The sequence below is a fragment of the Triturus cristatus genome, chromosome 7 (genome assembly GCF_964204655.1).
Source record: "Triturus cristatus chromosome 7, aTriCri1.1, whole genome shotgun sequence".
NCBI classification, from domain to species: domain Eukaryota; kingdom Metazoa; phylum Chordata; class Amphibia; order Caudata; family Salamandridae; genus Triturus; species Triturus cristatus.
In genome coordinates, this window is record NC_140590.1 from 96,471,983 (window position 1) to 96,484,184 (window position 12,202).

General features: G+C 48.8%; 1 long non-coding RNA gene across 1 annotated transcript in view; it reads left to right on the top strand.

Moving 5' to 3' along the window:
* The first annotated feature begins 5,904 nt into the window (after positions 1-5,904).
* The window catches only part of LOC146808909 (uncharacterized), a 125,722-nt gene continuing 119,424 nt past the window's right edge, over positions 5,905-12,202 (top strand). The window contains exons 1-2 of the long non-coding RNA XR_014965502.1: positions 5,905-6,403; positions 8,749-8,877. This is a non-coding gene — a long non-coding RNA (uncharacterized LOC146808909). The remainder of the gene's footprint in view (positions 6,404-8,748; positions 8,878-12,202) is intronic.

The window sequence follows — 12,202 nt, forward strand, 5'->3', positions numbered from 1 at the left end:
AACTGCTCTGCACTTTGGTAGCTCTGTCATTGTGGCTCTGCCCCCTGCACATCTTTGATTCCAGGTAGGTGTTTGAGGCCCTCCTCCACCCGCAGGCTTCTGCCTGTGCCTCATCCCTGGTGGTCCAGTGGGAGAGCCTTGTCCTTCTTCTGGTCTGGTCTGCTAGCCTTTCTAATTTTTCAGCCTACCTTTTTCCTTTTTGTCTGTCTGTTTGTCGGTCTGTGCCTTTTGATCTGTTTGTGCTGTTTTTCTGTCTTCTGTTTTGCCCTTGTTTCCACTGTTGCTTTTCTCGCTCCCTTTCCCGCTGCTGCTGCCCCTGCGTCCTCTCCCCCCTACATTTTCCCGCTCTCCCTCCCCTCCACCCCTACTTAATGACTGCCACTGTGCCTGAACGCGACCAACGCCAGGGACCCTCGTCCTATGACTCCCGCCGCTACGACTCAGGGACCCTCAATGCACTCAACCCTGTCGCAATAACAACAGCCAGCTTTTGCTGCCTAGCATCACTCAAAGCCTGTTCTCCTGCAGACACTGCCGCTGCACCTTCACCCACCTCCAGACCCTGACAGCTACCACCAACCCACTGGAGGCCATCATACCCATACCCCTGAGCTGCATCCTCCTCTATGTACGCTCCCTGCACAGAAATGCAGTAGAAATCTCGGAGCTCCTCAACACCCGCTCGCCTGATGTCGCCTTCCTCACAGAGCAACGCCAGCTCCGCACCCGAAATCGTATCCACCATCGCCAACAGGTACAAGGTCCAGAGGAAAGATGGCCCCAACCACCCTGGAGGAGGCCTCGCCATTGTCCACAAAAGCTCCCTCCAACTGACAAGCTTCATCTCTAACGACTCCTCTCCCCCTACGGAACACATCCACTTTCAGATCCAGGTCAACCCCAGGACAACTCTGCGTAGAACTCTCGCTGACAGACCTCCCGGACCCTGTGCCCCATTCACTAACACCATCACAGGCCACATCGCACCCTACACCCTTACATCCACGGACTACGTACTGCTCGGAGACCTGAATTTCCACCTCAAAAATCTCACTAACCCTAACTCCACCGCCCTCCTGGACAACCTCACTAACATTGGACTGAAGCAGCTCATCACCACCCCCACCTAAAATGTAGGACACACCCTCAACCCCATCTTTGCTGGAGAAAACAACATTCGCTTCAGTCACACCATGCAGTCCCTCTGGATCGACCACCACTGTGTCCATTTCTCCTTCTCAAAACCCACTGCACCCAAGCCAACATTATGCCCCTCTCGCAGAAACTAGAGCCAGATCACCGAATAGCACCTCACCTCCTCTCTCAGCTGCACTCCTCCCCACCACGAGTGACACCAACTCTGCAGCCAACAAACTCCACAAATTGATCGCCGACTGCACCAACATGCTTGCACCCCTCCAGAATTCTTACAGACAACACACCATGAAAGCCACCTGGTTCACCACGGATCTTCGAGAATACAAGTGCTCGTGCCAAAGACTTGTGAAAGCATGGAGGAACAGCAAAACCCTGAAAGCATGCACTGCGTACATGACCACCACCAACTCATCAGATCTACAGAAAGGGACTTCATCCATGACAGAATCCTCTCCAATTCCCGCAACTCCAAGGAACTCTTCAACATCATATAAGAATTCACCAGACCCCTCAGTGAGATCTCCAACGTCCCTCCCTTCAAGGACTTCTGCAACAAACTCAGCTCCTTCTACAACAAGATCAGGACACTCTACATCAACTTTGACAAACATGAACAAGGCACTGACCCAACACCTTCCACCAGCAACCTCACACAGTTGACCATCCGCGCCTGGACCCCCGTCACCACAGAAGACACTGCAAAGACCATGAGGGGCATACACTTCGAAGCACCCACTGACCCTTGCCTGCTGAACATCTTCCACTGGGCTGCCTCTGCCATCGCACCAGAACTGCAAAAGACAATCAACTGCACCCTCAAAACAGGCACATTCCCCGATGACTGGATATGCACAGAAGTCAAACTTCTCCTTAAAAAGCCCTCCGCAGACCCTACGGTCTTCAGGGCCCATCTCTCTCCTCCCCTTCACTGGCAAAGTCACCGAAAAGATCGTCAACAGCCAGCTAATGAACTTCATAGAATCCAGTGACATCCTCCACACTTCTCAATCCAGTTTCCACAGCAACCAGAGCACCAAGAACACCCACCTAGCTGCCATGGAAGACATCCGCACACTTCTCAATCAAGGCCACACTGCAAGCCTCATCCTAATAGACCTCTCAGCAGCCTTCAACATTATCTCCCACAGTACACTAGCTGCCAGACTCCACAACACTGGCATGCAGGGACTTGCCCCAGACTGGATCAGACTCCTGCCCTTCCTCTCCGAGCCCACAGAGATCAGATGGAGAGTACCCCAAGAATCCCCCATCAGCCCCATGCTCTTCAACATCTACATGGCCCCCCTCGCTAACATTGTCAGAAAACACGAACTCATCATAGTATCCTATGACACCCAGCTCATTCTCTCCCTCACCAAGGAACCCGACATTACCAGGCACAATTTCCAGGAAGGAATGAAGGACGTCTCATCCTGGATGAGCATCAGCTGCCTGAAGCTCAACTCGGAGGAAACGGAAGTCCTTATCCTCGAATCCAGCCCCTCCGCATAGGATGACACCTGGTGGCCCACCACCTTTGGAAACCCTCTCACGCCCATGGGCCACGCATGCAACCTCAGCATCATACTCAACTTCTCCCTCACCATGAACCAACAGATTGATGCCATATTATCCTCATGCTTCAACACTCTCTGCATTCTCTGCAAGACATTCAAATGGATCCCCCCGAATCCTGGAAGAACTTCACTCATGCACTCATCACCAGCAGGCTGGACTACGGGAAAGCTCTCTACACCAGAATTGACAAATCTTGACTTCACAAACTCCAGACCATTTGAACGCCGCAACCAGCCTCGTCCTCAGCATCGCACGACATAACCATATCACCCAACACCTAGGAGATCTTCACTGGCTCCCCGTCAAAAAAAGAATGACCTTCAAGCTGCTCACACATGCCTACAAATCCCTCCACAACACTGGACCCCAATACCGCAATGAAAGAATCTCCTTCTACTCCCCCAAGAGAAACCTCCGCTCCGCTGACCAAACCTAGGCCAAAATCTCCCACATCCACAGAGCCAGAACGGGAAGCAGATCCTTCTCCTACATCGCGGCCAAGACCTGGAAGGAATTCCCTTCAGCACCAGACAAAGCCCCACACTGCAAACATTCATGGTGAGCCTCAAGACCTGGGTCTTTGGATGACTGAAGCTGCACAAAAAGCTCCCTCCCCCAGTGCCTTGAGACCCTTATGGGTGAGTAGTGCACTCTAAAAATTCCTGATTGATTAATTGATTGGTTTTCCGCATGCTCCCACATATTGATCTTTACCTGTAAGTCAAGTTGTAAGTTTTAAAAATGTATAGATTCTGTAACCAGCTTGGCGCAGCCACACTGTAAATCTTCCCAGAACAGATGCATTAAAATGCCCACTTATATTTGATTTTAATCTGCTGCATGTGCCCAAGTGGTTTGTGCTCGCAGCCTCTGGGCAGAGTGGACAAAGTTGGCACAATGTCTCTTTCTGTACCTTTACTGTAAACACACATTCATTCTAAACATGACAGCGTAGCTACCGAGTGCATCCCAGCCATAGTTGCGCTCTATCATGAGATTACCTTTGTGCATTGGAATTCTATCATAAATCTTCCAAAAGGCCCCCTTCTCTTATTTAAATCTTAAATAGCATCCAGCGCCTTCAAATTTTTATTTGTGCCTGGCAGCGGGTGTCCTGTTCTCTGGGCCCAGAGCATGTCCACCCGTCTGTTTCCCGAGTGCTGAGATGAATGCATCAGGGCGGGGGTATCAGGGAGTGGACAAAGTATTATGATGTACGTCACAGTCTGTAGTGCTGACTCCTATATAGTAGGGGGTTGCAAAATTGTAAAGTTTTTTTTCTTTGAACATTGCATAATTTTGCCCCAAAATAACAGAAAAACACACAAAAGTTGCGAACTTCCAGGTATTTCACAGAAAAATTGGGATTTTTACAACGGTGTGTAATTTTATATTCACAACTTTTTTTTGTAGTTTATATAGTGCGAAGTCGACCCGAAGGTGTCAGAGCGCTTTACATGATGACCAGATGCATCACAGATGGACACATTCAATTTTTTAGGCACAGGGAGATTATCTGGCACATGCATCAACGTAGGCTTTTGCAATTCCTTAATTGCGATTATTAAGGAATCGCAATTAAGGAATTGCAAAAGCCTATGCATGTAGGAATCGCTATAAAAATAGCGATTCCTACACATTCCTTAATTAAGGAATGCTGTCCCATTCATTCCTATGTGTCTTCAGGCCCATAGGAATGAATTGGAGATTGCATGAGCAATTTGCGAGTACCAGTAGGTACTCGCAAATTGCTCATGCAATTTCAAGGGTGCAAGGGTGTCAACATGACACCCTTTTGCACCCCTGAAATTGATCTGTGCAAATATGTTGCACACACATATGCCTCAAGGGCATGTGTGTGCGCAACATGAAACTTTGAAAAATGCACAAAAGTGCATTTTTCAAAGTTTTTGCAAATTACCATGAAGTTCAACTTCATGGTAATTTGCTCCCTCTATTAGCGAAATCGCTATTTTTTTTTTACTTTGATGCATTGCATTTAAGGAATCTCAATTTGGGATTCCTTAAATGCAATCACAATTTAAGTAATCGCAATTTAGAGATTCCTTAAATTGCGATTTTTGCATTTGGGATGATACATCCCAAATGCAAAAATACCGGTCGCAAAGGGGCACATTCTGAGAATCTGCCCGTTTGTGACCGGTTTTTCCTTTGATGCATGTGCCTGTAAGTGATTTAGCAGATTCCCAGGATGTTTGACAGACACGAAGGAGGTGGTCCCCAGCTTCAAAGTCGGCCAAACTAGCCATTATGCCACACCCTATAAAACAGTGTAGCCTGAGTTATCTGTCCCTCACGTCATTGGTCTCCCACAAGGCACAGCCAAGCAAGAGACAGGCGTCTACACAACAATTTTTCTTTACCAGCACCAGACGGTCACAGCACTTGTAAACGCAAGCATTGCCTCGCCTTTTAAGGACCTCTTGGCTTTAGTGATGGCTTTAGGAGTGCATCACCGGTGCTATGCAGCATACCTCTTAAAAAACACAAAACGAAAAGCCATATACGTCACTTTGTGTAGTTGTGCACAAAGCATGCACGCACCTACTAAATTATGTGATCGCTTTTTAGATCGAGTCTGAGCCAGCGCGCAAGCACTGCTCTGGCGATCTCTTGTAGGTACTGAACGGAGGAGACGCCCTGCCAGAGGCGCAACTAGAGCCAAATTTCGGGGGGGGGCTGAGCAAAAATTTCGGGGGGGGCTGAACTTTAAGCAATAGGCAGAGTGGAGCTGCAGGGGCTCTTAGAAGGGGTGAAACAACAGCGAGGCCTCATTAACATGCAAATGGTCTTTTAAAGACCTGTGAAGTGCTCGGGTGCGGCTGCTTTTTTGCCCAGGAAGCTGTCTCATCCCGGGCTGCCACACACGACGGGGGGGGGCTGAAGCCCTGTGAGTCCAATGGGTGTTGCGCGCCTGCGCCCTGCCCACATTTGTCATTGGCTTGTGTCTTTGTCCTTCGTAACTGTTGGCGTCTGATTCCTTAATAGGTTTAATAGTCCCTCCTTAGTACGGCCATGTTGTCATTTGTACCCTCCCATGGTTACTGGCCCCTTTACGTGGTTGTGACACGGAACGTGTTGTATTTTCTTTATTGAGTTCCTGCATTAGGCAAAACAGCCTGGACAATGGCAACCACTTGCTTCCGATGGCATAGGTCTCGCATTTAAATGCGAGACCTATTGCATTGCAGATTTTTTTAAATTATCTTTACACAATTCAGCGCGGCGCCCATTTCACGTGTGCTGTGCTTTTAACTTTAAAGCTCTATCTCTCCGTAGAGTGCCCTCCCTCCCACCACCAAAAACAGTCTGCCTATTGAACTCTCCTCCCACCCTTGCTGCCAGGTTAAGGAGTTCTTCAGCGTCTGGGTTCAGACTCTTCCGCTATGCTTTCCTTGCAGCTTGAACAGTGCATTTCTCCTTAGGGTGCCCTCCCACCACTTCGCACCTCTGCCCCCTCCCCTGCTGCCGGGTTAAAGAGACTGCCCCTTCGTCATCAGCCGGGCTCAGCCTCTGCCGGGATCACCTCTTCAGCTGCAAGAGCCAGGGTAATCAGTCAGCCTACCTCAGACCTGCCCACCTCCCCTCCTCCCCTGCAGCTGCCCACAACACCCGAAAGGGTTGTTGCTGACAGGAGCGCTGTGCAGTAAGTATTGAATTAACCCCATGCTGTTTGTTGCTTATTTTCGGTAGGCATGGGGAGATTTTGAGTGATTTGCCCAGAATCACAGGATGTTTAGCACATGCCTAGGCTCGAACCTGTAACCCAAGTTTGAGGTCGCCAGCTCTAGCCGTGAGACCACATCCTCTGCCTATTTCAGCTGAATTGTTGTGCAAACATCTGTGATTGCAAATATGTATGGGCGTGCTGGTTTGTGCCATGCTCTTTCAGTTGTTGGTTGTGAGTGAGGATGAGTGGAGGAGGGATCAAATCCAAGAACTATACTGAAGAGATATACTTCTTTAGTAGTTTGGAGGGGATGAAGATCTGTGACAGTGAACGTGAATCCTGAGCGACAGCATTTCAATGTATGTGCTGTTTGGGCCAAGCCTCTTCGGTTACTGGGTATGCTGTTATGTGGGGGGAAAAACTCCAGTCAATGGCCACCAACCCGGCCCCTTTACCCATTTTATCTCTGTATAATATTTGACATCATACAATTTTTCACCAGATTGGCTCTAAAGAATGTAAACAAACCAGGGATTGACACACAGCTCTGCACACACAAACACACACCTCACCTCAGACCTGCATCGCAGCAAACAGCTCTGCACACAAACACACACTCCACCTCAGACCTAAATCATAGCACACAGCTCTGCACACACAGTCGCAAACCCCACCTCAGACCTGAATCACAGCGTACAGCTCTGCAAACACAGACACACACCCCATGCACACAGCTCTGGACACACAGACACACACCCCACCTTGGACCTGTATCACAGCACACAGCTCTCCACACACAGACACACACCCCACCTCAGACCAGAATCATAGCACACAGCTCTGCACACAGACACACACCCCACCTCAGACCTGAATCACAGCACACAGCTCTGCACACTCACACACCCCACCTCGGACCTGAATCACAGCACACAGTTCTCCACACACAGACACACACCCCACCTCAGACCTGAATCAGAGCACACAGCTCTGCACACACAAACACACACCACACCTCAGACCCGATAACAGTACACAGCTCTTCACACACAAACACACACCCCACCTCAGACCAGAATCATAGCACACAGTTCTCCACACACAAACACACACCCCACCTCGGACCTGAATCACAGCACACAGTTCTCCACACACAAACACACACCCCACCTCAGACCAGAATCATAGCACGCAGCTCTGCACACTCACACACCCCACCTCAGACCTGAATCACAGTACGCAGCTCTTCACACACAAACACACACCCCACCTCATACCAGAATCATAGCACACAGCTCTGCACACACAGGCACACACTCCACCTCAGACCTGAATCATAGCACACAGCTCTGCACACACAGACACACTCCACCTCAGACCCAAATCACAGCACACAGCTCTGCACACACAGACGCACACAGACACACACCCCACCTCAGTCCTGAATAACAGCACACAGCTCTGCACACACACACACACCCCACCTCAGACCTGAATCACATCACATAGCTCAGCACAAAGACACATCCCACCTCAGACCCGAATCACAGTACACAGCTCTGCAAACACAAACACACTCCACCTCAGACCTGAATCACAGCACTCAGCTCTGCACACACAAACACACACCCCACCTCATACCAGAATCATAGCACACAGCTCTGCACACACAGACACACTCCACCTCAGACCCGAATCACAGCACACAGCTCTGCACACACAGACGCACACAGACACACACCCCACCTCAGTCCTGAATAACAGCACACAGCTCTGCACACACACACACCCCACCTCAGACCTGAATCACATCACATAGCTCAGCACAAAGACACACCCCACCTCAGACATGAATCACAGCACTCAGCTCTGCAAACACAAACACACTCCACCTCAGACCTGAATCACAGTACGCAGCTCTTCACACACAAACACACACCCCACCTCATACCAGAATCATAGCACACAGCTCTGCACACACAGACACACTCCACCTCAGACCTGAATCATAGCACACAGCTCTGCACACACAGACACACTCCACCTCAGACCCGAATCACAGCACACAGCTCTGCACACACAGACGCACACAGACACACACCCCACCTCAGTCCTGAATAACAGCACACAGCTCTGCACACACAAACATCACTTGAGCCGTGTGTTCTCAGCAGTGAAAGTCCCACAGAGGTTTGTGTGATCATTCGTTTTGCAGTTAAGGGGCTTGTTCTGTAACATTGCTGTACTGCATCTACACTATGTTATGATGATTTATCAATTCATTGCCGAGCTCTAATTACGGTGTATTGTTGTCACTTTAGATAGCTTGTCTATTCTGTGGAGTGCTTACTGCAGTGACATGTTGGTTTCTTGGTTTTTCGCTGGACACACATGGAAGCCATCAGGTGCCTGTTGTGCTGGACGTGTGAAGTTGAGGCACTAGTGAAAAGGTATGATACCTGTTCCAAATGTTTACTAATCATCTGTCAGTGACGTATTTACTGCCCATAGTGCTTGATGGCACCTGGCACGCTAAACGTCTAGGTATACAAATCCAGTACATCCAGCAATACGACAAGGACTGTTATAAAGTCCTGTCCCCCTGAATGTGGGAAAACAAGCATTTGCATAGCAATAGGTCTGGAAACTTTGACGTGTTAATATTGTAAAAGACAATGTCTTTGATTATTGCAGGTTTTTTAAACACATAAATAAAAGACATTGTCATTTACAATGCCAATAGCTCAAAATCTCGCAAATGTAAGACCTATTGCATTGCAAATGCTTGTTTTTATGTTTGTAAATCGGAGTTGGATTTGTAAACAAAAAAGAGTAGCATGGTTGGAGGGAAGCAAAACTGGGATGGGCAAGTAACAAAGGTGGGGTCAACACCAAGAGGAGGAGCAACATGGAGGAGGGGGTGGGGTGCACAAAGGAACATGTGGTGAGTGTACAGGGAAGCAACATGCAGTGCACAGGGAGGGAACTGGGGGGAGGCAAAGAGAGAAGGAGGAACGTGGGAGGAGCAAACGAATGAGAGAGAGTGAAATGCAGAGCTGGAAAAGGCACCACGGGTTGAGAGGGGGAAGCACACGGGCAGCGAGTGCGGAGAAGGGGGAAAAGTACACAGGAGAGACTGCAGGGGGAAAACAAGCACTGGTAAATTCATTAGTTTTCACCTTAACTCTATCCCGCCCACCCCTGAGCCACCATGAGATTAGGAACGCCAAGAGAACCTGTCAGAACTGAAAAAAAACGCTGCTCCCAAGCTTAAACTCAAACAGCCAGCCGAAGTAGCCCATTTAGCCGAAGGTGATACTCCTCCAACAGTTGATCTTTTCACATCCTCCTCGCTGGACCACTCTGCAAAAAACAATTGTTCCAGGATTTTAAAAATCACAGACTTTTTGAAATCCTCAAAGAACCAAGCCATGCCTACACCAAAACATTTTCTACCAATTCTGCCTGATCTACCAATAGATAACTTTTCAAAAACACCCTCTAGCCACACAATAGTTAAATCCCAAGTTCATCCTACTGACCACAAGCAGCAAAATCGGACCCTACCTAAAGGTTCACCCCTGATATCATCGCGGGACGTGCCAGTCCATACTTCGCTCCCCATCCTTAGACTTTTCCAACCCCGGTAACCCTTGCAATAAAGATCAAGACTGCACATATTCAGGAAACTTATTGGAGACATCAGCAAAGTGGCAGTACCTGTTACTCAGTCCATTTACCAAGAAACAGGATGAAGCAGTGGCTCACTCTAACACATCAACAATCTCCGGTCTTATGCATGATTACAATGCCTTGCTCTCCCCAATTAGACTCCGGTGCGAAAAGAGCCCGCCAGTCACAATCACACCCACGAAGTAACCCCAGAAGACACCTTCATAAACAACAAGTCTCATGTGAGCAATGCATCTCTACTCCTCTCACAAAGTAAGTAAAAAAAAGTACTCCAGCTCAGTGCTCAGTACTGTGCCCATTGTCATCTGCGCCTTTGTGGACACCATTTATAAATCAATGGAGGTGATTTTGTCGGCGCTAAACTTTCACTCAGAAATACTTGAAATTCATGGGGATTTACTGAACATCTTGGCCACGCACGTCCTGGGAATCGAACACAATTTACACGACTTAAGCAGTTTAATTAAGCGAGTAGAAAAAGACCAATACCACTCCTGTAAATGCTTCTCTGCCTTGGATCATTTAACAGCAATCCCAAATATTTTGTCTAAAATCCTTATGGAAGTAAAGTACTCGAAGCTGCCTGCTACAGCTCCAATGTACACCACAGAAAACCCAGACAGCCCCGCCCCACTATCCCCAAGCAAATGTCTATCAATGAAGAATGACCTTAAGGTCACATGGGGCGCTGAGGCAAACCTCACCTCACCATCAGTGAGCCGCCAATCGGGAACAACAATATATAAACAGCAAGGTTGGACATCTCCGGTTCTATCTGAGGACCTTGACCGACTCCAGAGACCCCCCTAACTAAAAGGGAACGCAGATGCCTACGGAAAGCCCGGTACAACCGACAGAAAAGTTCACTAGTCCAACCAGATCCTCAAATACCCCAACATCTCGCTGACCAGCTAATACCTACTGACATTCACCAGAGGTCAGACGTGCACCCGATTTCTTTAATGCGCAAAGCGCAGCCCAACAAAACGGCAACATCATATAGCAAAGGCAACTGTGATATTTAACCCGTGACTCAAACTGAATTCCCTCTGCACCAACTGAAACTTTGTTTAGATCATTATAACACCCAAATAGGTCATGGTGGCCCGTCCACTGGGAATCCAAGGTCTCAGCACGTGGCGTTAAATACCCACGATATTACTCAGCGTGAGACAAAGCCAGCTTGTGCGAAAGTGCAAAGGCAATCAACCACTACAGCACATACACCTCACTCAAGCCAGCAACCACCACTACAGCACATACACCTCACTCAAGCAAGCAACCACCACTACAGCACATACACCTCACTCAAGCGAGCAACCACCACTACAGCACATACACCTCACTCAAGCGAGCAACCATCACTACAGCACATGCACCTCACTCAAGCGAGCCACCACCACTACAGCACATACACCTCACTCAAGCGAGCCACCACCACTACAGCACATACACCTCACTCAAGCGAGCAACCACCACTACAGCACATACACCTCACTCAAGCGAGCAACCACCACTACAGCACATACACATCACTCAAGCCAGCAACCACCACTACAGCACACACACCTCACTCAAGCGAGCCACCACCACTACAGCACATACACCTCGCTCAAGCGAGCAACCACCACTACAGCACATGACGCAAGCACAAGATCAGCCTGAGTCTCTGCTCAATCCACAGGTCACAATAGACTCCTGTACACTCAACTTAAAGGCAATGCCACTCATCCAAGCTCGCTCCACCATCCAAACTCTTCCAGCTCCCGTTAACAACCAGTGTGACCACTACACTTTTTCCCAAACGGCAACGCATATAACACGCATACTTCCCGGAGAAAGCCAACAGGCTCACACATTTCTTGAGTCCCCCCCTGCTGATCACACTCAGTGCCTGTCTCACCCAGAAATCCATGGAGACACCCCACGGAGACTAGAAATGTTCCCTCTCTACAGGTCCGTAGGATACCAAGACACTGAACAGAAGTGCAATCTTGAAACTTATAAACACAATAGAAGCCTTGAGCCACGTGACAACGCAAGACATGGATAGCATTGAGTTTAAACCTAATCGAGAGAAGG